Here is a 25,838-nt window from a genome sequence, read left to right on the forward strand (position 1 = left end):
GGAGAGAGTCCAGCAGAGGGAAACAAAATTGGTTCAGGTGCCTGGGTACATGACTTCTGTGGAGAGGCTGAGGGAACTGTGTGTATTTAGTCTGCAGAAGAGAAGACTGAGAGGGGATTTGATAGCAGCTTTTAACTACCTGAAGGGTGGTTCCAAAGAGAATGAAGCTAGATCAAGTGTGGGCAATTATTTCTGGTGAAGCACTGCTTAACAAGTTTTGGTGAGATGTCGAGGGCCACAAGGGCATACCCCTTGTCAAACTACTAAGTCCTGCCTCTTGACAGATGCTCCACATCCTGGTCACCATCCTGGGACTTGAAGTCCCTCCCCTAGCCCCTGACTTTTGCCACCAGAAGTCCCTCCCCTTGCTCTGGAACTACTCTTTTTGGGAAGGGAGTGGGTGCTGTCTTGGAACCAGAAGTCCCGCCCTGTCACATAGTCCATGACATAAGAAGGCCCACCCACCTATCATCAAACCTTGCTCCACTTACTGCCCTGTTGGTTCCAGAATGTTATGCCCCTATCACATGGTTCCTCACAACAGAAGGTCCATCCCTTGACTGGGAAACACTGCCCCCACACAGGGCGCACCTTCATGGTACATGGCCTGTCCCTAGGGCCTAAGAAGTTCTGCTCTCTAGGCCATGTGGCACAGTCATGACCTGTCAGGTACTGACCCCTCTAACAACCTGTCCCACTGCCATCAACCAATTGGTGGGGATTTCAGGGGCATAGGGCTTCCCAGAGAACTGCACAAAAGTGATTGAGTCAAGGGCTGCCCACATAAAATCTTTCAGAAGAAATCATTTTAACAAACTATAGATAAAAAAAAAAAATTAATCATATACTAAAAATCAAACATCTACTATAACAGATTTAAATTTTATTTAAAAAAAAATATTTGCCCTGTGAGTAGTGTATATAGAGGTGATTGCATAATAGCTCAAAATAAAGTCATACTCTTGTATACTGTGTGTGTGTTGGGGATGTGTGGTTGGGTGTGTGTGTGGGGGGGTGGGTATGTAGGGGGTGGGTGTGTGTATGTTGGGATGTGTGGAGAGGTGTGGGTGTTTGTGGGACAGATTGGGTGTGGGGGGAGCGGGGAGGCTGCCAGGGGCTGCCTGAGTGTTAGAACCTGCGAACTGGCCAGGGGTGGTTATGGGGAAGGAAGGGCAGGGGGTGCATGCAGCAGAGTTTGCCTATGTGGTACAGGTGCAGTCCACACTACTCCATCCCCTTTGGCCTGTGGCTGCTCCCTGGTGCTCCATATGGGGCTGAGCCCTGCCTACTCCTACCTGCAACCACCTTGTGCTCCCTCCTGCAACTGCTTCATACTCCTGCCTGCAACTGTCCTAACACCTGGTCTCAGCCAGTGCACACAGCTTCCTGGTGGGGCCGCCTCCCACCCACTTGGCAGCACACAGATGGCTGCCGATCATGCCGGGTGGGCAAAGTGGGTGGAAGGTGGTCACAAGCAAGAGCCTTGTGCACTGGGACAGGTGCCCCCGGCTGCAGCTTCCTCCCTGCCTGCTGCCACTTCTCCTCTGCCCACTACCACTTCCACTTCCTATCTGCTGTTCAAAGCACTGCAGCAGGGACATAAGGAAGAGCCACTGGAGGTGGGAGGAGCCAAGCAGTTCCCTTGCTGTCAGCAGCAGCAGCAGCAGCCATGCAGCAAAGCTTTATGTGCTCTCTGGGACCACGGCCCTCTGGGAGGTGACAACAGGAGCACAGTGTGCGATGGCCCAGGCAGAAGCAGGCAGGGTTCAGCCCCATGCACAGCACAGCACAGCACAGCACAGCAGGAGGAACCATGGCCGGGCTGGATACAATTATTAGGTAGGCACCTGCCTGTAGACTGGGTCCAATCAGCTGGTGGGCTGGATCTGGCCCATGAGTTGTATTTTGCCCACCCCCGTCTAGATTTTTTTCAGTGGTGGAAACAGATAGAACCAGGATCAATGATCTTAAGATGCAATAAGGGAAATTTAGGTAGGATATTAGGAAAGTCTTTCTCATTAGGAGGGTGGTGAAGCAATGGAATGGGTTACCTAGAGAGGTGGTGAAATATCCATCCTTGGAGGTTTATCAGGACTTGCTCAACAAAGCCGTAGCTGGGATGATCTAGTTGGGGATGGTCCTGCTTTGAGCAGGGGGTTAAACTAGATGACCTCCTAAGGTCCCTTCCAACCCTCATTTTCTATGATTCTATGATTGCTAGCCCCACGTGTTGAAAACCACCCAGAAAGCAGGTTTCCCCATAAAATTAGGCGGTTGGTTCAAAACTTATGATTTTTTTCAGACTCTATTTTCAGTTCCTTTTCTTTGTCATTGGTTTTTGAATACACTCAGATCACATTTCCAAGTGTTTTCAACTTTAAACAAAGAAAATGGATAGAAGGGTATAAACTATTTTTTTATTTAAAGGAAAGGTTAAGCTTTTTATATAATCCTAAGCCTCCAGCAACTAGTGACTTAAATAAACCCCCAAAAACAAATATAACGGTAAGTGAAATTGCTCCAAATTGTGGGGCAAGATCTGATCCAATCCCCACTAAAGTCAATGAAAGTCTTTCAGTTTCCACAATGAGCTTTAGATTGAGTTTTAGAATATTCAAATCAGCTATTAGTTGGGTTTCCTAGCATTAAAACACTACAGTTGGTGAGCTCCAGCCTTTATAAAAGGATGTCTTTGACTCACAGTTTAGGACTTGACAGTTCCCCTAAACACTCAGGATGTACTCTCTGCCTGGTTATTGTAAGTTCTTTGAATTCTTCCACCTCTCTTTGTTGAGTATAGCAAGCACAGTTCTTTTTGGAGTGCTATAATTCAGTATGAAGGGTTAAAGACACATGGCCCCTTTTTTAATAATATGGAAAGATTAGTAACCCATCATTGTTTGTTGATTATGGTCATTCTTTTCTGTAAATGAAGTTTAAAAGTCATTAAAAGATTTGTCAGCTGTGACTTATGAGCCCTTCTTGCTGTAGGGAAGTAAAGCAATGACAAATTCCCTCCACCGCTGTATAATCTGTTATGTGTTAAAAGTTGCAGTGTTCCAATTACCGGGGACCCACAGAGTCTGTAAATGAAAAGCAACTCAAATATCCTACACAGTTGCTGCAAACATTAGTCAGAGTTGGCGGGTTTCACTGGCGCACAGTGTCAGACTGAGAATGACTTGGTAATAAATAACTCTTTGCATTCATACAGTGTAAAGCTGACTGTCCGACAATTGCTAATCTTGTTATTTATTTATTAAGCCTCAGCTTCACCCCTGGAAGAGGGAGGTCAATAAAATTATCTCTATTTTACAAACTGAGAAACAGAGACAGACAGAGGTGAAGGTCAAGATCCTGTGCAGATGGTGTCTCCAGCAGGGCTTTGGTCTCTTTGACCATGGGATATTGTTCCAGACAGGATTACTAGGAAGAGATGGGATCCACCTGACAAAGAGAGAGAAAAGCATTTTTGCAGGCAGACTTGTTAACCTATTGAGGAGGGCTTTAAACTAGGTTCACTGGGGGATGGAGACAAAGCACTGAGGTAAGTGGGGAGGTGGGTGACTTGGAGGAAGAACAGGCAGGAAGGAGCAACAGTGGAGGCCTTCTCATTCTTCCTGAGAAAGTAGGGCAATTGGCTAGTTAACTGAAGTGTCTGTACATGAATGCATGGAGCCTGGGAAACAAGCAGGAAGAACTGGAAGTCCTTACACAGTCACGGATGTATAGTGTGGAATATCAGAGACTTGCTGGGATAGTTCTAACAAATGAAGTTAGACATGGATACTCATGTCGTGGATGTCATAAACTGTTCAGGATGGACAGGAAGGGGAGAAGAAGAGGAGGAGTTGTGCTGTATGTACAAGAACTGTATGATTGCTCGAACCTCTACTATTAAATTGGAGAGAGGCCTGTTGAAAGTCTCTGGGTTAGGGTCAGAGGGGAGAGCAACAGGGGTGATGTTGTGGTGGGTGTCTACTATAGACCACCAGACCAGGAGGAAGAGGTAAATGAGGCTTTCTTGAAACACCTAGCAGAAGTTTACTGACCACAGGCCCTGGTTGGGACTTCATTTACCCTGACACCTGTTTGGAGGGCAATACAGCAGTGCACAGGCAATCAAGGAAGTTTTTGAAGCATGCTGGGGATAACTTCCTGGTGCAAGTATTGGAGAGGCCAACCAGGGACCATGCTCTTCTTGGCTGAACCACTGGGCTCAAAGGGTAGTAATCAATAGCTTAATGTCTAGTTGGCACCAGGTATCAAGTACAGTGCCCCAGGGGTCAGTCCTGGAGCTGGTTTTGTTCAGTATCTTCATCAAAAACCTGGAAAATGGGATGGGGTACAGGCTCAGTCAGTTCATGGATGACACCAAGCTGTGTGAAGTAGTAGATACTCAGGAGAGGAGGGCTTCAGGAGAGTAGGATTCAGATAGACCTTGAGAAATTGGAGGATTGGGCCAACAGAAATCTCATGAGGTACAATAAGGACAAGTGCAAAGTCCTATACATAGGACAGAACAATCCCATGCACTGGCACAGGCTGAGGACCAACTGGATAAGTAGCAGCTCTGCAGAAAAGGACCTGGGGTTTATAGTGGACAATAAGCTGAATATGAGCCAACAATATGCCCTTGTTGCAGAGAAGGCTAATAGCATACTGGGCTGCATCAGTAGGAACATTGTTAGCTTGTTAGCAGATTGAAAGAAGTGATCTTTCCCCTCTATTCAGTATTGGTAAGGCCACACGTGGAACACTGTGTCCAGTTTTGGGCCTCCCACTACAGAAATAATGTTGACAAATTGGAGAATTCATTGGAGGGCAATGAAAATGGTTATGGGGTGCATGACATATTAGGAGAGACTGAGAGAACTGGGCTTATTTAGTCTGGAGAAGAGAAGACTGAGAGGGGTTTTAATAACAGCCTTTAACTACCTGAAGGGTGGTTCCAAAGACGATGGAGCCAAATTATTCTCACTGGTGGCAGATGACAGAACAAGGAGCAATGGTCTCAGGTTGCAGCAAGGAACATTTAGGTTAGAAATTAGAAAGGACTTTCTCACTAGGAGGGTAGTAAAGCATTAGAACAGGCTACCCAGAGAGGCTGTGGAATCTCCATCCTTGGAAATCCGGTTAGATAAAACTATGGCTGGGATGATTTAGCTGGGAATAGTGCTGCTTTGAACAGGGGGGTGGACTAGATGACCTCCTGAGGTCCCTTCCAACCCTAATTTTCTATTATTCTATGAAAGGTGTATAGGTGTATAAGCCTCACTGACATCAAATTGGTTAAACTTCTTAAAGGATACCATCTAAAATCACAAAGTCAAAATGAAAAGCCTTAACGTTTAATTTTGGGTCGGACTACATGTTCCATTTGATCCCCACAAAATAGTATTTGAAACTGCTAGTCATTAAACTGAAGAAATGAACTGATGGATATATACAACAGATGGGTGCCTTTACCTCCCCTTTTCCAAGATTAGGCACTTACATAAAGTTTTTGAGACCCAGGTTCAATTTCCTTCCTTTGCTAAAGGGGATTTGAACCCACATCAACAGAGTCCCCTACCCAGCACCCTATTGGGCATTTTGAGTTGGTGTTCATAGAATCATAGAATCATAGAATCATAGAAGTAGGGTCGGAAGGGACCTTGTAGATCTTCAAGTCCGACCCCCTGTCTGGGCAGGAAGAAAACTGGGCTCAAGTGACCCCAGCCAGGTAGGCATCAAGCCATTTCTTAAAGACTCCCAGGGTAGGAGCCAGCACCACTTCCCTTGGAAGTTGGTTCCAGATCCTAGGCGCCCTAACTGTGAAGTAGTTCTTATGGATGTCTAATCTAAACCTACTCTCCAACAACTTGTGACTGTTATTCCTTGTTATCCCGGGGGGCACTAGGGGAAACAAGGTCTCGCCTAAACCATTTTGGTCCCCCCTAGTGAGTTTATAGACAGTCACCAGGTCCCCCCTCAGCCTTCTCTTGTGAAGGCTGAACAGGTTCAGATCCCGTAGACTCTCATTGTAGGGTCTCCCCTGCTGTCCCCGGATCATGCGGGTGGCCCTTCTCTGGACCCTCTCAATGTTGTCCACATCCCTCTTGAAGTGGGGTACCCAGAACTGGACACAGTATTCCAGCTGTGGCCTGACCAGTGTTGCGTAGAGGGGGAGGATCACCTCCTTGGCCCTACTTGAGATGCACTTGTGGATGCACGATAGCCCTGCCGACCGTGACCTCGCATTGTCGGCCCATGTTCATCTTGGAGTCAATGATGACTCCAAGATCCCTTTCTGCCTCCGTGCTCTCAAGAAAGGAGTTTCCCATCTTATAAGTGTGCTGCTGGTTACTACTGCCCAAGTGCAGCACCCTGCACTTGTCAGTATTGAAACGCATCCTGTTTTTGTTAGCCCACCCTTGCAACCTATCCAGGTCTTTCTGCAGTCTTTCCCTCCCTACTAGTTTGCCCACCTCACCCCAAATTTTGGTATCATCAGCAAATTTGAGCAGGTTGCTTTTCATCCCATCGTCCAAATTGCTGATAAAGAAATTGAACAGTGCGGGCCCAAGGACCGAGCCCTGGGGAACTCCGCTGCCCACTTCCCCCCAGGTCGAATATGACCCGTCCACCACCACCCTCTGAGTATGACCCTTCAGCCAATTAGCAATCCATCTGACTGTGTAGGCATCAATGCCACAGTCACCTAGTTTTTTTTAATGAGGATGGCATAGTAGACAGTGTTAAAGGCCTTACTGAAGTCCAGAAAGACTACATCCACAGCAACATGTGCATCCAATGCTTTTGTGATCTGATCGTAAAAGACAATCAGGTTGGTCTGACATGACCTGCCCCTAATGAAACCGTGCTGGTTGCCCTTAAACATCATCCCCGATGCCAGCCCATCACAGATGTTCTCCTTGATGATCTTCTCAAAGAGTTTCCCCAGGATTGAGGTAAGACTGATGGGCGTATAGTTGCCCAGGTCCTCCCTCCTCCCTTTCTTAAAGATGGGGACCACATTGGCTATCTTCTAATCATCTGGCACCTGGCCCGAGCAACACAAACGCTCGTAAAGCCGTGCCAAGGGCCCAGCAATAACCCCTGCTAGCTGAGTGTTGTGCTCTCAGCCTCTTTTGTCAGCTCTTTTGTATAGCAGGGATGCTCAACCTCTGGCCCACAGTGTGGAGGGCTCAATCTGGCCCATAGACAGTCCCCTCCCCACTCATCTGGCCTGCAGGGCCAAAAGATTGAGCAAACCACTGCTTTATAATATATTAAAGCTTTCCTGGACCATGAACTGGTATGTATCTGTCTCATTTTCCTGGTCAGTTTCTTAACACAAGGCTATAGAACACTTGTCCTCAACCTCGTTAGACTTAAGGAACCTGTCAGAAAATACCAACACTTAGCTTTCACTTATTTTCTGACATTGGAAAAATAACAGACTCATTTTTATGTTGTAAAGAACTCAGAAAGGCTACAATAGGTTGAATGTTTTGACATTCTATATTCCTATTTGAAATCTCTGGGTTTATCTTGTGAATCATGGGTAGCTGTTTGTACACCTAACAGTGCTAACAGTGCCACAGCACCCTGAATGAGAGTCATTGCTATAGAATCATACTCATAAACTTCCTCTGTGACTCAGTGATCATTTAAATGTTTTATGCAAAGTGGAAAAGCTTGTGCACTAGGAACTGAGGAAGCCCTACCCAAAAATACCTTATTCCTTGCTGGTTAGGGAGCGATCCTGGAAGGTGGGGGATGTATATTTAAATCCTTTCAGTAAGGGAAGGTACTTGAACCTTCTCACTTGGAAGAACTGGATGCCTTCAAGTTGGCAGGCCCGGATGAGCTCCATCCGAAGGTGCTGAAGGCACTGGCCGACATCATTGCAGAGCCACTGGCGGGAATATTTGAACGCTTGTGGCGCATGGGCCAAGTCCCGGAGGACTGGAAGAGGGCCAGTGTGGTCCCCATTTTCAAGAAGGGGAGGAAGGAGGACCCAGGCAACTATAGGCCAGTCAGTCTCACCTCCATCCTTGGCAAAATCTTTGAAAAAATTATCAAGGCTCACATTTGCGAGAGCCCGGCAGGACAAATTATGCTGAGGGGAAACCAGCATGGGTTCATAGCAGGTGGATCGTGCCTGACTAATCTGGTCTCTTTTTATGACCAGGTTATGAAATGCCTAGACACAGGAAGAGGGGTGGATGTTGTATACTTAGACTTCAGGAAGGTCTTCGATACGGTATCCCACCTCATACTGGTGAACAAGCTAAGAGGCTGTGACTTGGATGACTACACAGTCCGGTGGGTGGTGAATTGGCTAGAGGGTTGCACCCAGAGAGTCGTGGTGGTTGGGTCGGTTTCGACCTGGAAGGGTGTGGGCAGTGGGGTCCCGCAGGGCTCAGTCCTTGGACCAATACTCTTCAATGTCTTCATCAGCGACTTGGACGAGGGAGTGAAGTGTACTCTGTCCAAGTTTGCAGATGACACAAAGCTATGGGGAGATGTGGACACGCCGGAGGGCAGGGAACAGCTGCAGGCAGACCTGGAGAGGTTGGACAAGTGGGCAGAAAACAACAGAATGCAGTTCAACAAGGAAAAATGCAAAGTGCTGCACCTAGGGAGGAAAAATGTCCAGCTCACCTACTGCCTAAGGAATGACCTGCTGGGTGGCACGGAAGTGGAAAGGGATCTTGGAGTCCTAGTGGACTCCAAGATGAACATGAGTCGGCAGTGTGACAAAGCCATCAGAAAAGCCAATGGCACTTTATCGTGCATCAGCAGATGCATGACAAATAGATCCAAGGAGGTGATACTTCCCCTCTATCGGGCACTGGTCAGACCGCAGTTGGAGTACTGCGTGCAATTCTGGGCGCCGCACTTCAAGAGGGGTGCGGATAACCTGGAGAGAGTCCAGAGAAGGGCCACTCGCATGGTTAAGGGCCTGCAGACCAAGCCCTACGAGGAGAGACTAGAGAAACTGGACCTTTTCAGCCTCCACAAGAGAAGGTTGAGAGGCGTCCTTGTGGCTGCCTATAAGTTCATCACGGGGGCACAGAAGGGAATTGGTGAGGTTTTATTCACCAAGGCGCCCCCGGGGGTTACAAGAAATAATGGCCATAAGCTAGCAGAGAGCAGATTTAGATTGGACATTAGGAAGCACTTCTTCACAGTTCGAGTGGCCAAGGTCTGGAACGGGCTCCCAAGGGAGGTGGTGCTCTCCCCTACCCTGGGGGTCTTCAAGAGGAGGTTAGATAGGCAACTAGCTGGGGTCATCTAGACCCAGCACTCTTTCCTGCCTATGCAGGGGGTCGGACTCGATGATCTATTGAGGTCCCTTCTGACCCTAACATCTATGAATCTATGAATCTATGAATCTGTCTTCCATGTCTGGATTAACTGCTCTAAATGCAGGACTACTGGATAAAAGAGAAATTATGTCTCTGACACTTCTCGTTCCCCTTTTGTGAATCGCATCTGAAAAAAAGGTCAGCTAAACTACAAGACAAATTCATGTTGAATTTGCAAATAGTTTCAGGACAGTAAAAATTGAATATTTTGGTTAATAAACTATGTCTTCTTCCCTAAAATTGCTTTCTTGCTCCATGGAGAAACTGTTCTATATTATTCATTTACACTTCCTTAACCACTGAAACAAAATTTCAAGGGAATTTGTGTATTCTTTCTATCTAATCAGATCAAAATTGGGTGTGTTCTGGAAGATTTTTAGCAAAATATAAAGCTGCTGAGTACAATATAAGAGTAAATGAGGTGGCTTGTGTCATGTGGGAAGTGAAACTCAATCATCTAATGCTCTCTTCTGTTCCACTATGAAAGATTCTATAAAATCACTGAATCTTACTGGACTCAGGCACCAGAAACAATGGTGACTTACATTCACTTTGGTGTCACATGTGTCACCTTTATTACATATATTTTTTTTGGCCAGGAAGGGACCTTTTTCATCATCTAGTCTGAACTCCACATCTCAAGCCATGAGATGTGTATAGTTTTATCTTAACCCATGTATAATTTCATGGGTGGTGAGCTGCCAGCTTCTGTAGGAGATAGGAAACTGAATTCTTGTGATAGTTCTTATATGGCCTTGAATGCTAGATAGGTGGTCAACGGAAAATAAGTAATGGAAATAAATAACACTGATCATGTTGCAACTACACTGAAATGCATGGAACTCCTATGCAGAGCGCCATTCTATATTGCAATATGTCACACAGCAGCTCAGAAATTGATTCACAACACTGTATCTCCTGAGAAACCATGAAGCAGAAAGGTGCAGTCTAACTAAATATCAGATCCATTTGTATCTCACACCAGTGAACATGTCTTGCCAGCCTTGGTATGTTTGTTGTGTAGCTACTATGTGTGCACAGAAGGGCATGGGTAGCTTGTTAGATCTGATAGAATACAGCAGGAGGGCTCCATAACTAGCTGCAGAGAGATACCTCTTTTCTGTCAGCTATTGTATGGCACATGTAAGACATCACATTAGTCTAGCTCTTGCAGATAACACTCACAAGAAAAAGGTAAAAGACTCAGATGCTTTTTCACAGAGCACTCTTTTCCCAAGGAAGGTGGAATCCATGCTCCAAGTTACATAAAATAGATAAATTACCATGGCCTACTTTTCCAGAGAAAATACACATATTTGCATACACAGGTTCAGTGAGTGAACAGTCAAATGAGCAGACAGACATGTAATTGGCATAGAGGTCTCCATGGCTCATTACCATAATTACACATGTAGATGAAATGCATGCATGCATTCATATGGATGTTTCACAAGAAGGCAGGCTCAAAGGTTTTGTTTTAGTTCTTTTGACAAGGTCTCACAGCAAGAATTCAGAAGCAAACTGCTTTTCCATAGGAGTTCAGTTCATCCTCATGTAAGTGTGGGAATGAATTCTGCCCCCACAACAGTCAAGATGCTCAAGGATTTGGAATGCTGGAGGGGGAGAGAAACAAAGAGCAGCTTGCAGCTGCAGGAAGGGGAGCCACCGTATTCCCCACAGCTTAGGAGTTCTGATTCAAGTTATACTCTCCTGCAAGAGAAACCTTCTGCTGTCTGACAATTCAGACACTTTGGCAAACATCTGAGCTACTAAAAAAATCTGCTTCCAGCAAGGCTTCTGTATCTCAGTGATTCTGCCCCGCTTCCACACACGGCCCATGAGATGCTCCCTTTTTTTCTAATTGGAACGACTCTACCCTGCTACTCTGTCTTTCTTTCTGTTCCTTGTCTATCCATCCAGTCTGCCCCTTCTCGCAAACCCTTTCCTGCTCAGTTCCAAGGTATTGTGCTTGGGGATACATCCATGTATGTCATTTACATGCAGAAATGCCAACTGAATATATTTTTTTTTACTGGCAATCTGCAAACATTACTGACAACCAAACTTTTTCACTTGCTTATGTTTTACATAACTTAAAAATTATCCTTCTGCCAGGCCCTGGACAAGGGCTGGGTTCAAATTTATGGGTTTAACACTAACTATAGTAAAAAAAGTTTGGTAGTCAGAAAAAAAAAAAATGGAGATTGTCAGTTAAAACAAATGTTCTTGGGTTGACAACCTTGCTTGACTTCAGCAATTGTTTTACATAGTGCTGTCCACACCCCAAGGGTCCACTACTTATCTTAACAATCTGGTACCCCTGACCATTCCACACATTGTGCTGCCCCTACCCAGCCCACCCCCCCCGCCTTACCTCAACCAGCCCCATGTTACCCCCCCATCCCATCATGGACCCCCCACAAAGAAGGTCTACTGCTTGCCTACCTATGACCCAGTAGTATTACAGACAAGCAATGGGATGAAGCAGCAGCACATGGCTGGGGGGAGGGGCTATGAGCTACAAAGCCCTGAGAGAATGCTCCCTAGGGGATGCTACACTCCTGAGATAGCAGGTGGCACTGCTCTACTCTGTCTATGCATCAAGGCTTGCCTCCAGTCTCATTCTGATGAGCTTCAATCAAGCTCAGGGCTTCTGCATTTTTATCAATGGCTCCATTTTCTTACAGATGTTATGGACAGGTGTTTTTAAGTTTGTTTTTTATGGAACGTCTGTAAATTTTAGGACAGTTGGCAACTCTGTGCACCAAATACCAAAATGCCAGACAGAGTCAGTGCCTGCCCTGCATTCGCCCAGCTAATCATGGAGCAAAAGTATTGGATATTCCAAAAGCATACCGGTATCATGGGGGGGGGGGAGGGGCGGGGGAAGAGAGGGGGAATAAAGCTCCTGTTACCACACTGGTTTACTGAACCAATCAAATCACATTAAATGTCAACTTAGCCATCATCTTACTTAACCTCCTATATGAGAGTGTTAATGGCCCATGAAAGTTTACTGCCTATTTGGCTTTAATTTGCTGGGCATGATGACACCAGCATTAATTATGGAAAATCTTGGTTTCCCAAACAGAAAAATGTCTCACAGGCCTTAAAAAGAGAGAAAACTCATTTGAGACATCTCTGCATTCCAGCAGGTATTGACTGTAGCTCTGCACATTGATAAGGAGTTGCACGCTTTATTGATAGTTCTATTCATGATTTTTAGAGTGATGAGGGGTAGGGTGGGGGCTTGATTCATCCTTGGTTTAAGGGAATTCATCCTTGGCTCAGTGGATTTTAATGGATCTGTGCCCCTAATTATCCGTACTGCATGCAACCCTCAATGTGTGAGTGTCAAAGCCAAAATCAAACAACCTTAATCATAACAGAAGTTATCAACATTTAGACCCAATTCTGCTCTTACAAACACAATGGTAAATCAAGAGACGCGCCCCTGAAGACAGCAGCTAAATGGATGCAAAACTGGTATGAGATAAAAAACAGTGCCTTTATAAACAGACCCCCAGTGACAGATTGTGCATATATAATACACCTTGGTAGCTATGGCCATGTTACTGGCAGTCCATAGATAGTGACTATTTTCAGATATATGTCTACATCTACATTTATCTATGAGCAAGGATAAGAACATTGGGCATGAGTCACTTCTGAGTGATACCATTTTTACATCACTGGAAATTTAACTTTCTTTAAAGTAGTAAGGCCAGATTCTCATTGAATGTAAATCAATATAGCTTTTTTCAGAGCTAATGGAGCTATTCTGATTTCCATCATCTGGGGATTTGTCTCAGTAAAGTTATACCAGTGCAGTGATGGAATAATGCAGTGTTGAACCAAGTCTGTGTGGTTCATTAAGACATTGTGACTCATGATATCTTGTACCCTCTCTCTGGCACTGGCAAATACCAGCTGCTCCTAATAAAGACAAGAAAAAGCTCTACCACACCCAACCAGTGTGTGAAGTGATTAGCAACCACCCTACAGCTGGAAGTTTGATTACCTTTCTCCTACCCTCTACAACCAGAAATAGTAGTAGATATTCATTGATCCTGTCTTTTGTAAAAATCTGGTCACAGAATTGGACCTTATCTTTTATGAGCAAACATGTTTGCTACCAGCTGTGTTTCATGGGGTGCAGGCATTATTAATCTATGACACTTCTACTTTGGAGATCCACTCAGGATAATGGGGCATTCAGCTTCTGTTCATTTTCGCTGCTGCAAACAGCATATTTTACCATTGCCAAGAACTCTGAGCAGAAGTAGGTCTGTCTGGACATAGTTGCTCGGCAATTATTCATTTTAACAGTTGCAGTCATTGCAAAAGCTAAAGAAGAATTATTTCAGTTTTTTAACCTTGAGATCTCTTTGCCCTGCCTGGAACAGTTGGGTTGCTTTATTTTCACTTTACACAAATGCCCACAGTCATCACATTGATCACTCCTCAGTATGTACCAAAGAACTCCTATGTGGACTGTGAATCTGGTCATGGCGCTATTAGACCCCCTGAGAGGCAGAGGGTCAGCATTCACAACAGACTACTCCTAAAAATTCCCTGAAGGGCAATTATTGACTTTGGTAGATTTATGCCAGGAAAGATTTTGGCCTACTCATTCTTCTGCTAGGAGTGTTATGTTGAAACTGCTAAATAAGAACGTTGAAGATTGCCCTGCTCTGCTCTACTGGGCAACTTGTAATAACAACATCCGTACTGCTATCAGTCAACCTGTAATCTACTGTAGAAGTACCAGAGTCAAATATTTGCTGTTTGATGAACTGAATCCTACAAATCTAAAATGGGGAATTCTAGCTGGTTTATGAAACCTTCATGATACAGTGTGGCAGTGTTTCAATCATTCACTTGGCACAATACATAGTTTCTCTACTCTGTAAGTGTGTTGTCTGTTCTTACTCCCTCTCCTTATGCAAACACGCACTTTACAGATGGACAGACTTACACACATACAAATACATCTTTTGCTTAGAGTCTGAAGCTGGAAATACTGTATGTTACTAGAGTCCCTATAATGAACCTGAGAGACATATCACTTTCTTTATAATAATATAGAATTTATCTTACTGCTACAAGAAGCTATCAGTTTATTTCGTAGTAGATGGGGAAAGCCAGGGAAATCCTTGCCTTCTAAACACTTCCCAGCCTCTTAAATGATCAGTGATTGACTTTCAGAATACCAATAGCCCACAAATGCATGTTAAATTGTGTGTCGAATGTGTGTGACAAGTAACCACAAATGAGATGTTTTTCATGCAAATAGCTAATTATGCCTTTACCTGAATTAGCATCTATTTGCACATGCAATGCTCTAAGTACATGTGCTAACTAGATGTGCACATGGGAAGGGCCACTGAGAAACTGTGGGAAATGGCCCAGAGTTCTTTCAGCCCTGAATGAACTACAGGAAGAACCAGTCACTCTGGCTATGTCCGTACTGGCTCCTTTCTAAGTCTGGAACCACTACTGAAAAATAAACCCAGTTGCTCCTGCTCTGTTGAGTCTCCCAGTGTGACAATTAGGCAGCACAAATGGCTTAGTAATGTTCAACCTATGGCCTATGGGTTGGATCTGGCCTGCAGATCTGTATCATCTGGCCAGTAGGGCTCCCTATATCTAGGGACAGACATTACACATAAACCGGTCTAAGTGATCAGAAACTGGTTTAAACCTATAACAGAATAGATGTTCAGTGCACATAGACCAGTTTGAAAATGGCTGAAACCGGTTTGAGATAAACCTGTTTGAATGTAGTATCAGACTTAACTGATTTGGGTCAAACTGGTTTATGCAATGTCTGTCTCAGACTCCTTCCTGGTTTAAGTTAAACCAGACTCCCTCAACATCTCAGCATGCTCTCTGGGCTGGGCTCTATGCTCCACAGCAGAGCTGCCCCCGCCCCCTCTGCCCCCTGGCTGGAGTTCTGACAGAGACTGCAGGCATCTGCCTGACTTCCCCCTGCTCCCTACCCGCCCCCATATCAGTCCCTGCTAAGCAGGGATTCCCCCCTCCCCTCTACCTTACACAGTCACCTCTCAGCATTAGGTAGGACACCACATGCTGGGTACGGTCCGTGCTGTGGGAGACTGGACAAAGGCAGACAGGACTGTGTCCACTTAGGGCTTTTTGGAGATAATCAACAGCTCAGCTGGTAATGTCCCTGCATTCCTTCCTTGGAAAAAGTTGTTTAAGAAAAGCTTGAACTAATGGAGAGAACCTTTTGTTTTCTTTGTTTTCTTAATGGGCTGATAAACACTGAGTTAGGGGTGATAAACACCATGTTATCAAATGCCTGCTAGGGTTCTCAGGAAGGGAGGAGGACCCCTCCCTAATCAGAGCATCCTGCCGGACCTGACCACACCCTGCCAGCTCAGCACTTTGGAAGGGAAGGGAGGGCTCCTCTAGCACACTCCAGCTTCTAGCCCAAGGCACTGCAGGCATGTGCCTGCATTTCTGGGACATCTGTGTGGTTACAAACAGGTTTAGCTTAGCCAGGTTAGATTAACCTGAAAAGATTGAATGAGTTCAGGCTCAGGATTTTTGAATGTCTGTCCCTAGCCTGTTGGTCCAGAAATCTAGCAGCAATGGACTAGTGGCACCATGAATTCCCGGGTCTCTGGGGTTGAATATCTGGCATGAGGTTGTATGAGCACACCAGATTGCACTGACAAACCAAGTCTACATGCCAGTCCTGTGCTAGATCAGGTCTGTGGACTAAGTGCACAGGATCCAGCCTGCAGGCAAACCCTGCACCATGCATCTGGCCTGCAGGACCAAAGATGTTGAAGACCACTGCTGTGAAGACATTAGAGAGCTCCTGCCCCACCCCTCCAGCTCTCTTTCTGTGCTCCCTAATTGCTGACCTTGGGGAGGAGTAGTGTGGGGAGATGTGTGTTTCAATGGCAGTCATGGGTTTGTCAGGGTGGTTGTTTGGAAACGGCCTTAGGGGAGCCACGTGGACTATTCCCCTGCTCCCCCACCCTTTGTTGTGCCTTGTGGGAAATAACTTACTGAAGCCCTGCAAAGAAGACATCTTGTTTCTCCACTTGTGCCCAAAGTGGTGAGCAAGGGGTGCAGATGCAGGCCAGGTCCCAGAGCTGGGTGAGAGGCTTGGGGTGGGGGTGGGGGGGAACAACTGAAGTGGCAGGAGCCAGGGTGGGGGGAGCATCCCCCATTCTCCCCTGTGCTAGTTTGGCCCTGCCCCCTTCAGGCCTGACCCTGTCCTCCCTGGCAGTCTGGGTTCAGGGCTGGGGCCTCTCCCACTCCGTTCCCCCATCTGCAGGGCCCAACCCTGTTGCCCACCCTGCTGCAGAGGACCTGTCCCTGCTTTAGGGCCAGCTACGCTCCCCCCATGTTTGCCGCTGCCGCTTCATCCATTCCCCCCCACCCCTGGTCTCTTGCCTTGCTCTGGGGCCAGGCCCATGTCCACCCCCCTGACTGCCACTTTGGGCCCGGGACTTTTCCCTCCTCCCCACTCCAGGCAGCTTTGGGTCCGGGCCTGCTCCCCCCTGTGGCCACCACCTCATCCATGCCACCGCTGCCCCGCACGTGTGGGCCTGGCCATGGCCGTGGGCCTGGGCCTGGTGGTGGCTGTAGGCCCAGGAGCAGTGGCGGGCACAGGCCTGGCAGTGGTGACAGTGGGCCCGGGCCCAGGCCTGGTGGTGGGTGTGGGCTCAGTGGTGTCTGCAGGCACAGGCCCAGCAGGGCGGCTGCAGGTGTGGGCCCAGTGTGGCGGCTGTGGGCACAGGGTGACGGCTGCGGGGTGATGGCTGTGGCTACCAGTAACCACCCCCTCCTCTCCCCTCTGCCTCCCTTCTCTGTTGGCTCTTGTTGGGGAGTGGGTTGGGGGGTGGTGCTCTGCTCCTGGCTCCAAGGAGCAGATTGGGGGGGTGAGGACAATGCTGCTGGCCTCACCCCCCAGCTCCATCCCCAGTGTTATGGCAGGCCTCCGGTCTCTGCCATCCCCGCCCTTTGCTTGCTTGTTTGCTGGGAGACAGGAGGAATGGTCTCAAGGTAAGGTTGCTTGCCTTGGACTTCTGAGACTTGGGTTTAACTCCCTGAACCATAACCAACTTCTTGGCCAACCTTGGGTAAGGCACTTGAAATTCAAACTGTGCTTAAGTACCCCAGACTGCAGATACGCAGCTACAAAAGCACCACTTGGGCACATAAAAATGAAATAGGATTAACCCTTAATCTATCAGTATCACAGTTCTCTAACTGCATGCTGGGAAGAATAGCCCTGCCTTGACTTATGGAGCTGATGTGTGCCCTCTAGAGACCATGGTAGTGAGAGTCATGCAAGTGCCTACAGTAGAGAGGGAGAGTATCTAGGGAGAGGGAGAATGCTCTGTATCTGATACAGATTTGAGTGAGGGGATCTCTGATCCTCTGCTTGGCCAAGTAAGGCATGGGCACAATTCAGTCCTTATTATAGAACTGATACCACATAAACTGATAAATGCCCTATCCTCCTAAGCTTGCTGTGTTACTGCAGTATTGTGAGCAATCTCATAGAAAGCTTTGCAAAGCCTCCTCATTCTTCTAGCAAGCTCCTCAGAACCTTTATCTACACACTTATCTATGGGACCCTGAGCTGCCACTTCTTTGAGTTTTGCATATTTTAGAGTGTATTGTGTAATAAAGGGCATATTCTGTAGTCACTTGGTGCACAAAAACTCTTGATGCTAACAGGTGGAGAGAGCACTGCGTGGAATAAACAGAGTATTTCTCACACTGCAGGAGTGTGGCGTATGGTGCAATATAGGGGTTTTCAACCTTTTTTAATAAGTGTACTCCCGACAGCCAGGCACAACGCGGGGCAGGGGTGGCGTGCAACCAGATGCAGACTGGCAGCAGCGTGGGATGGTGGATGGTGGTGGCAGCTGCTGCTGTGTGTAAGCTTCCCCCTCCATGCATCCAATCAGCTGGGCTTCACCTTGTAGCCTGCAGATGGATGCCGCTGCCCTCGCCCCCCTCCAGTCCTGCTTCTGGGAGGTGGTGGAGTGGGGTGGTGGGTGGTGGTGTTCCAACCCCACCCACCTATACGTTCCCCCTAGGGCCTTCCCAAGTACCCCTGGGAGTATGCATACTTCCAGTTGACAACCCCTGGTGTAATATACCTGAAAATTTGTTTTTCTGGGAGTCAGGCTTTTAAAGGCAGAGGCTTCTCCCTGCTTGCTGCAGGTAGGACTGTGAGGAAGCTACTAGTTTATGTATCAGTTTAGATGCCAAAGGCAAATATGGACAAACAAACATGTTACTGTGAAACTACAGATTTTCCCATTAGTTGGCATTTCCCAAATGTAAGCTGCTCTTCAGCAACATTATGTGGGTATCCCCTTACCCTGTGGTGTGAGGGCTAAACCTGGACAATTTACCTCTCAGTGAAAAAGGTCTAAATTATATTATGATTAAGTTCTCACTTAATGCAGGATAAGAGCAGGCACACAGACAATTCAATTAACTGAGAGCTCACTGATCTGTCCCCTTTTCATTGTAATTTTTTCATTTGTTCATATCTTGTGACAAACAAATTCACTTCGTATTTGCACTCTCTCTCAGATTTTATATTTTTTCTTTTTTTGTTTTTATCATGACTGAATGATAGCTACTTTGATCTTTGTGAAACAAAATCATCATGGGGAAGGTGCTGGCTGCCTAAAAACTGGAAGGAGTTCATATTTTACACACAGATGTATAGATCATACATGCAGAACAGATGTCTTGCTTTCAGATTCCTCTAATTCACTGGACTTCCAGTCTGTTTTTATACCATAACTAGCAAATTGCCCATCAAAAATGATTGGGGGAGGGGGGGGAAGGATGGCGGACACAGAGCCCAGTGTTCAGCCCTGCACCCCTGTTCCCCCTGGCCATGTTAGTCCGGCCCTGCCCCCTTCAGCCCTGACCCTGTTCCCTCCTGGCAGTTTGGGTTCAGGGCCAGGGACGCTCCCCCTTATCCCTCCCTGCTCCACTGCGCCCCCCCCCCCGCTGTGGCAGACCTGCCCCTGCTTTGAGGCTGGGTCTGTTCTCCCCACCCTCGCCCACCCACCTATACATTGGGCTGTCCCCCCACCATGGTCTCTCACCCTGCTCTGGGGCCGGACCCGCATCCACCTCCCCTGCCCATCGCTTTGGGCCTGGGCTTGTTCCCTCCCCCCACTCCAGGCAGCTTTGGGTCTGGGCCTGCTCAGCTGTGGGGCGACCACCACTCTTGTGCCACCGCTGCCCCATCCCTGCAGGGTTGGCCATGGCCATGGGTCTGGTGCAGCAGCAGCTGCAGGCCCAGCAACAGCGGCAGGCACAGGCCCGGTGGTGGTGGTGGTGGGCCTGGGCCTGGCGGCAGGTGCAGGCTCATTGGCAGCCGTGAGCATTGGCCCAGCGGGGCGGCTCTGGGCATGGGGTGGCAGCTGCAGGGTGGTGGCTGTGGCTACCAGTAACCACTCCCTCCCCTCCCCTCTGCCTCCCCTCCCTTCCGGCTCTTGTTGTGGGGTGAGAAGGGGTGGTGCTCCAGCCCCTGGCTCTAAGGAACAGATATTGGGGGGCAAGGCCAGTGCTGATGGCCTCACCCCCCAGCTTCATCCCCTCTGTTATGGTGGGGCTCTGGTCCCCACCATCCCCCTCTGCCTCCAAGGAGTCGGGGGGAGGGCTGGCTTGCTAAGCCCCTCCAGCCCCTCAGTCCCCAGTATCACGGCAGCGCTCCGCCATTTGTCCTTTCTGTCTAGAGCACTCTAGACAGACAACCAGAGCATGAATAAAGTGCTATAGACAGACAGATAGGCAGACAGACAGACAGACAGACAGACAAAGGCTTTTATAATATTAGAATGCTATTAGCATTTTTTCCAAAGGAAAACTTTGTAAGCAGCAGCACTTATTTTGCTAGTTTTGTTAAATACTGCAAGGACATCTGACCTTCCCTTCCTAGACAATGAGGAGTAAATATCATTGCAGTTACTTCCCCTGAAGATATTAATTTCTAAATTTGTCCATATGGTTCATATGTTTTTCCACTTCTCCATTACTGAGTGACTGAATGGCCTATTGAAATTCTGAGGGTATGCAGCATTCTGCATTAGAGGCAAAGGTTGCTGTGATGTTGTCAAAGAAAGGTGTAAAATGTCCAGGACAAAAAACAAAAAAGTTATGGGCATGTCATAACCACCACAGAGAGGGAATTTTGCTCTCATCCATATTCTAGGTAGGTTGGTACATTGCCTAATAATTTCTAGTCACATACAATAAAAATCTCAGCACTTTGCTCTTCAGCAGGATTCTGATTGCAGGCCAGATTCTAAAAATAGCCAAATAGAGGTGAAAATTATACTTCTTTCCATATGGGAGGATGGAGAGGGATAATAGGGAGGGATAATATTTCTGTCACTGACACTGGGCAAATCACTTAACTTCCCTGTGCCTCAGTTTCCTCACTTTTATAAAGGAAATGCTTCTGCGGTACATTGAGGACTGGGAAGAATCTTTGTATCTGCAAAGCACCTTGATGAAGCATATTAAATGCAAAAGATGATCATATACAATCATAGAAAATTAGGGCTGGACAGGACCTCAGGAGGTCATGTAGTCCAGCCCTCAGCTTGAGGCAGGATCATCCCTGCCCCAACCATCCTAGAAAAGTGTTTGTTTAACCTGATAGTGATGCTTAACATATAGTTGTGGTATAATTCATGCTAATCAATATGGGTGTATGAAAAACAGATCATATTAAACCTAACTTGAGCTCTTTTAAGGCTAAGATAACAAGTTTGGTTGATGAAGATGTTAATAGTATTGATGTAATAGACTTAGACTTCCGTAAGACATTTGATTTTTGCAGTATATAACATTTTGATTGGGACAAGAGGATGCCAGAAAATCAACACCAATACTTCAAATAGATTAAAAACTAGTTAACTGATAAGTTTCAAAATTCAATTTTATATGCAGAATCAGCATCAAGCAGACATTTTTTTAAAAGGATCAGCATTTGGTCCTTGGTCCTACAGCACTTAACATTTTTATCAGTGATCTAGAAGAAAACATAAAATCATTACACAAAGTTTGCAGATGACATGAAGATTGTGGAAGTGGTAAACAAAGAAGAGAGCAGGTTGCTATTACAAAATTATCTTTATTTTTTGGTAAGCTAGGGGCAAGCAAATAACTGGAGCAAATGTACAGTTAGATATCCAGGAACAAAATTTATCAGATAAGTTATCCTGGGAAGCAGTGGCCCTGAAAAATCCTGGTGGATAATTACCTGAACACGAGCTCCAAGTATAGCACTATGCCCAAAAGGGCCAATGAAAGGGGAATCCTGAATAGGAGAAGAAATAGCTCTATATTTCACACCCATGTGACCACTTCTGATATCCTCTGTTGACTTTTTATGTCAATGCTTTGAGGATTTCGAAAAAAATGGAAAAAGTTCAGAGATGGGACACAAGAAAAAAAGACCTTATTCTGAAAGTCTCAAGGAACATTAGAGAAGGTTAAGGGATGATTTGATCACAGTCTATAAGTACCTACATAGAAGTAGAAATCAGATGAGAGGGGGCTCTTTAGTCTAGCAGACAAAGGTATAAAAAAGCTAGTGGCTAAAAGTTAAACCTCGACATATTCAATTAAGGTGATTTTTTTTGACAATGAGGGTAAGTAGCCATTAGAACAATTTACAAAGTACTATGGTACAGTCTCTGTCAGTGGGAATTTTAAAAATCCAGATAGCATTTTTTCCAGTAAAAGCTGTGCTCTAGTTCAAGAATTAATGCAGGGAAGTTCGGTGGTCAGTGCTCCACAGGAGGCTAGACCAGATGATTCCCTTTTGACCTCATAATCATTCTAATAATGTATTTGTCACCAAGCTGTGTATAACACCTTCTAGCATTTTATTGCTGAATTATCAAGTCTGTCAGAAGTCTTAACGTTTTGCAACAAAGTGGAGACTTCTTTTTCAATAATGTCAGTTTGGGTGGCTCAGAAACAGAAGATGCCCTCCTATGTGAATCCAGTTCAGAGGACTAAATTAAAAAATGCTGGGGGGCAGAAAAGTTTCAGCCCATGGGCTGCATATGGATCCTTGAATGCCCTCCCTCTCCTTCTCCACCTAAAGCTGGGAGGCCCCCAGGAAAATAACTAAATACCTCAGGCAGACCTCTGACTGAATGAAGAACACAAATTTGGATTCCCAGCAAAGCCTTTTGTTTCCCTAGATTGCCCCTGACCTTCCAAGCACTGCTGGTGCTCTACATGCATATGGCATGTGAAATGCCATGATACAATACAACAAAATACAGCAGCATGGATGTATGGAAGATAACTAAATGCTGTGACAACGACTTGGGCATTCATCACTGTAAAATATCATTCAGGCTATGAATTGCAGACTTTTCTTGAGATTTCCATAGGCTCTGAGCCATCCTTTTTGTCATGCCTGCAGCATAAATCAGCTAAACACAAGGTGCACATGTGCCTGCTGCATGGTACTTGGTCTCCAATATTTCCAGCTAATGCTCACATGAATTTGTGTGTGTATGTGTGTGTGTGTGTGGGGGGGTGTCAGGTAGCTAAACAGAAATCTTTTAAAAACCATAATTTCCACTGAGAGGAAACTTAACTTTCGGGGTGGGGGAGGGCGGGGGTGGGGAGGGGTGAGAGAGCACACTGTGTCCAACAATGATGAAGCCAGGAGTCAGGGCTGCCCCAACCTGAGATGTTGTCACTTGTTCAGGATGTGCTACAACAAACTTTCGAGATCAGGGCTCTCTGTCTAATCTCCCCTGCGTAAGTTTGCTGACCCAGATAGCCAGCATCTGCAGCAGCTATTCCCAATATAACACCCACACACACTTGGGGTTCATAGATTAATAGAACGTAGGCTGGAAGGGACCTCAGAAGATCATCAGGTCCAGCCCCCTGCACCAAGAAGGAAAGACAATTGGGGTTAAGTGACCCCAGCAAGGTGACCATCAATTTCCTTCTGAAGATTTCCAGGGTAGGCAATTGTACCACTTCTGGAGGAAGCTTATTCCACAGTCTGGACACCCTAGCTGTGAAGAAGTTTTTCCTAATGTTGAGCCTGAAATGGTCTTCCAGGAGTTTGTGGCCATTACTCCTGGTTTTCCCTAAGGGTGCCCTGGTGAACAGTTATTCACTGAGCCCTTGATGTAAGCTCCTGATGTAGCAGTAAGCTGCTACCAGGTCCCCTCTCAGTCTTCTCTTTTTCAGGCTGAAGACCCCAGGTCCTTCCACCTTCTCTCATATGGTTTGCTGTGCAAGTTTCTGATCGTATGGGTGACCCTTCTCTGGACTCTCTCAAGCTTTTCCACGTCCTTGTTGAAGTGTGGCACCCAGAACTGGATGCAATACTCTATCTGTGGTCTCACCAATGCCAAGTAGAGTGGAAGAATCACTTCCTTGGTTTTGCTGGAGATGCACTGATTGATGCACGCCAGAGTATTATTTTCCCTGCTGGCTATAGTGTCGCACTGCCAGCTCATGTTCATACTACGGTCAATTATTACTCTCAGGTCTCTTTCATTCAGTGTGCTGGTCAGATTGGTGTTGCCAAGCCTGTAGGTGTGCAGAGGATTGTTCGTCCTCAGGTGGAGCACTTTACATTTCTCGATGTTAAACCTCTTCTGGTTCCCATGCACCCAACTTGCCAGCCTGTCTAGGTCCACCTGTATCTGCAGCCTATCTTCAAGTGTGATCATGCTTCCCCGTAACTTGGCATTGTCCAAGAATTTGGCCAGTGAACTCTTGACCCCCACATCCAAATCATTGATGAAGATGTTAAAAAGCACTGGACCAAGCACTGACCCCTGAGGGACACCACTGGCCACTTCTTGCCAAGATGACACAGATCCGTTCAGTAGAACTCTCTGGTTCTACCCTGAGCTATCTTCCTACCCACCTAACTGTCTCGGAGTTAAGCCCACGATCTTCCAATTTTCTCATGAGAACATTGTGGGATACCAGATCAAAAGCTTTTTTTACAATGTCAACCTGCTCTCATGTCCAGGTGGCAAGTTACCTGGTCATAGAAGGAGATGAGGTTGGGAAGGCAAGACCTTCCTACGATGAAGCCATACTGGCTGTCATTCAGAACCCTACCTTCTGCAAGCCTATCGCATATAGACTCCTTGATGAATTTTTCCAGGATTTTCCCTGGGATAGAAGTTGGGCTAGTTGGCTTATAATTACCTGGGTTCTCCCTCCTCCCCTTCTTGAAGATGGCAACAACATTGGTCCTCTTCTAGTCTTCAGGGAACTCTCTGGAGTGCCACGAGTTTTGGAAGAGCTTTGCCAGGGGTTCCGCTATGATTTTGGGCAACTCCTTCAGTTTAGTTTTCTCCTGAGTGCCTTTAACCAGCTGTCCTGAGTTGTTGAGCAGTGACCCCATGATCCCATTCGTTTTCTTCCTGTTCCCTATATACCTAAAGAAGGACTTCTTGTTGTCTTTGATCCCTGATGCTAGTTTTAGTTTAGTTGCCACCTTAGCCCTTCTAATCTGTTTCCTAAAAGTGCAGGCCATTGTTGTATAGTCCTCCTTGGGGCATGCCCCAAGTTTCCATTGCTTGTACGCCTCTTTCTTCTTTCTTAAGAGGACCACGATTTCCCTGTTTAGCCAAGATGGCTTCCCAGCCCTTTTGCTACCTTTCCTCTGCATGGGAATAGACTTCCTTTGTGCTTCAAGGATTGTTTCCTTAAGGAATGACCACTCTTCATGTACTCCTTTTGCCTTTGGTCTTTGGTCCTGCAGCACTTCCCCTACTAGTGGCCTGAGCTTGAAGAAATCTGCATTTCTGAAGTCCAAAACTTCAATCCTGCTATCTGGTTTGTCTGCCTTGTGATGGACAGTGAATGTGATGGCTTCATGGTTGCTGTCGCTTAGGCTGCCCCCTGTATTTAAGTCAGTCACCAGGTTGTCACCTTTGGCCAGGACCAAGTCTAGAAGAGCGCTACCTCTCATTGGCCCTCACACCTCCTGAGTCAAAAAAAGCTCTTCGGTGCAGTTCAGAAAGGAATATGACCTATCTGACTTTGCCGAGTGTTCCTCTCAAGAGATGTCTGGGTAATTGAAATTGCCCGTGATGAACACGTCCCATGCATGTGCAGCCTCTGTCAGTTCTCGGGTGAACTCAAAATCGAGTTCCTCCCCTTGGTTTGGTGGTCTGTAGTACACATCTACAGTTAGGTCTCTCTCTCTCACTCCTCCCTCCCCCCCACCCCCAGTTTGACCAAGAGTTGTTCTTTTTTGGAGCCTATGTCACCTTCCAAGGAGGTGTACTGCTCCTTTACATCGAGAGCCACACCCACACCTTTCTTCCCTACTTGGCCTCTTCTACGCACGGTGTAGGTATCTATGGCTATGCTCTAATCATGTGAGGAGTCCCACCAGCTCTCCATAATCCCTACTAGATCATAATGCCCCCTGGAAAGTAG

At 46.5% G+C, this 25,838-nt stretch overlaps 1 protein-coding gene across 2 annotated transcripts in view; it reads right to left on the minus strand.

Annotated features, from left to right (window-relative positions):
• RALY (RALY heterogeneous nuclear ribonucleoprotein) overlaps positions 1-25,838 on the minus strand; it is a 423,518-nt gene that overhangs the window by 120,205 nt on the left and 277,475 nt on the right. The window lies entirely within an intron of this gene.

The sequence above is a fragment of the Alligator mississippiensis genome, chromosome 9 (assembly GCF_030867095.1).
Source record: "Alligator mississippiensis isolate rAllMis1 chromosome 9, rAllMis1, whole genome shotgun sequence".
In the NCBI taxonomy this organism is placed as follows: Eukaryota; Metazoa; Chordata; order Crocodylia; family Alligatoridae; genus Alligator; species Alligator mississippiensis.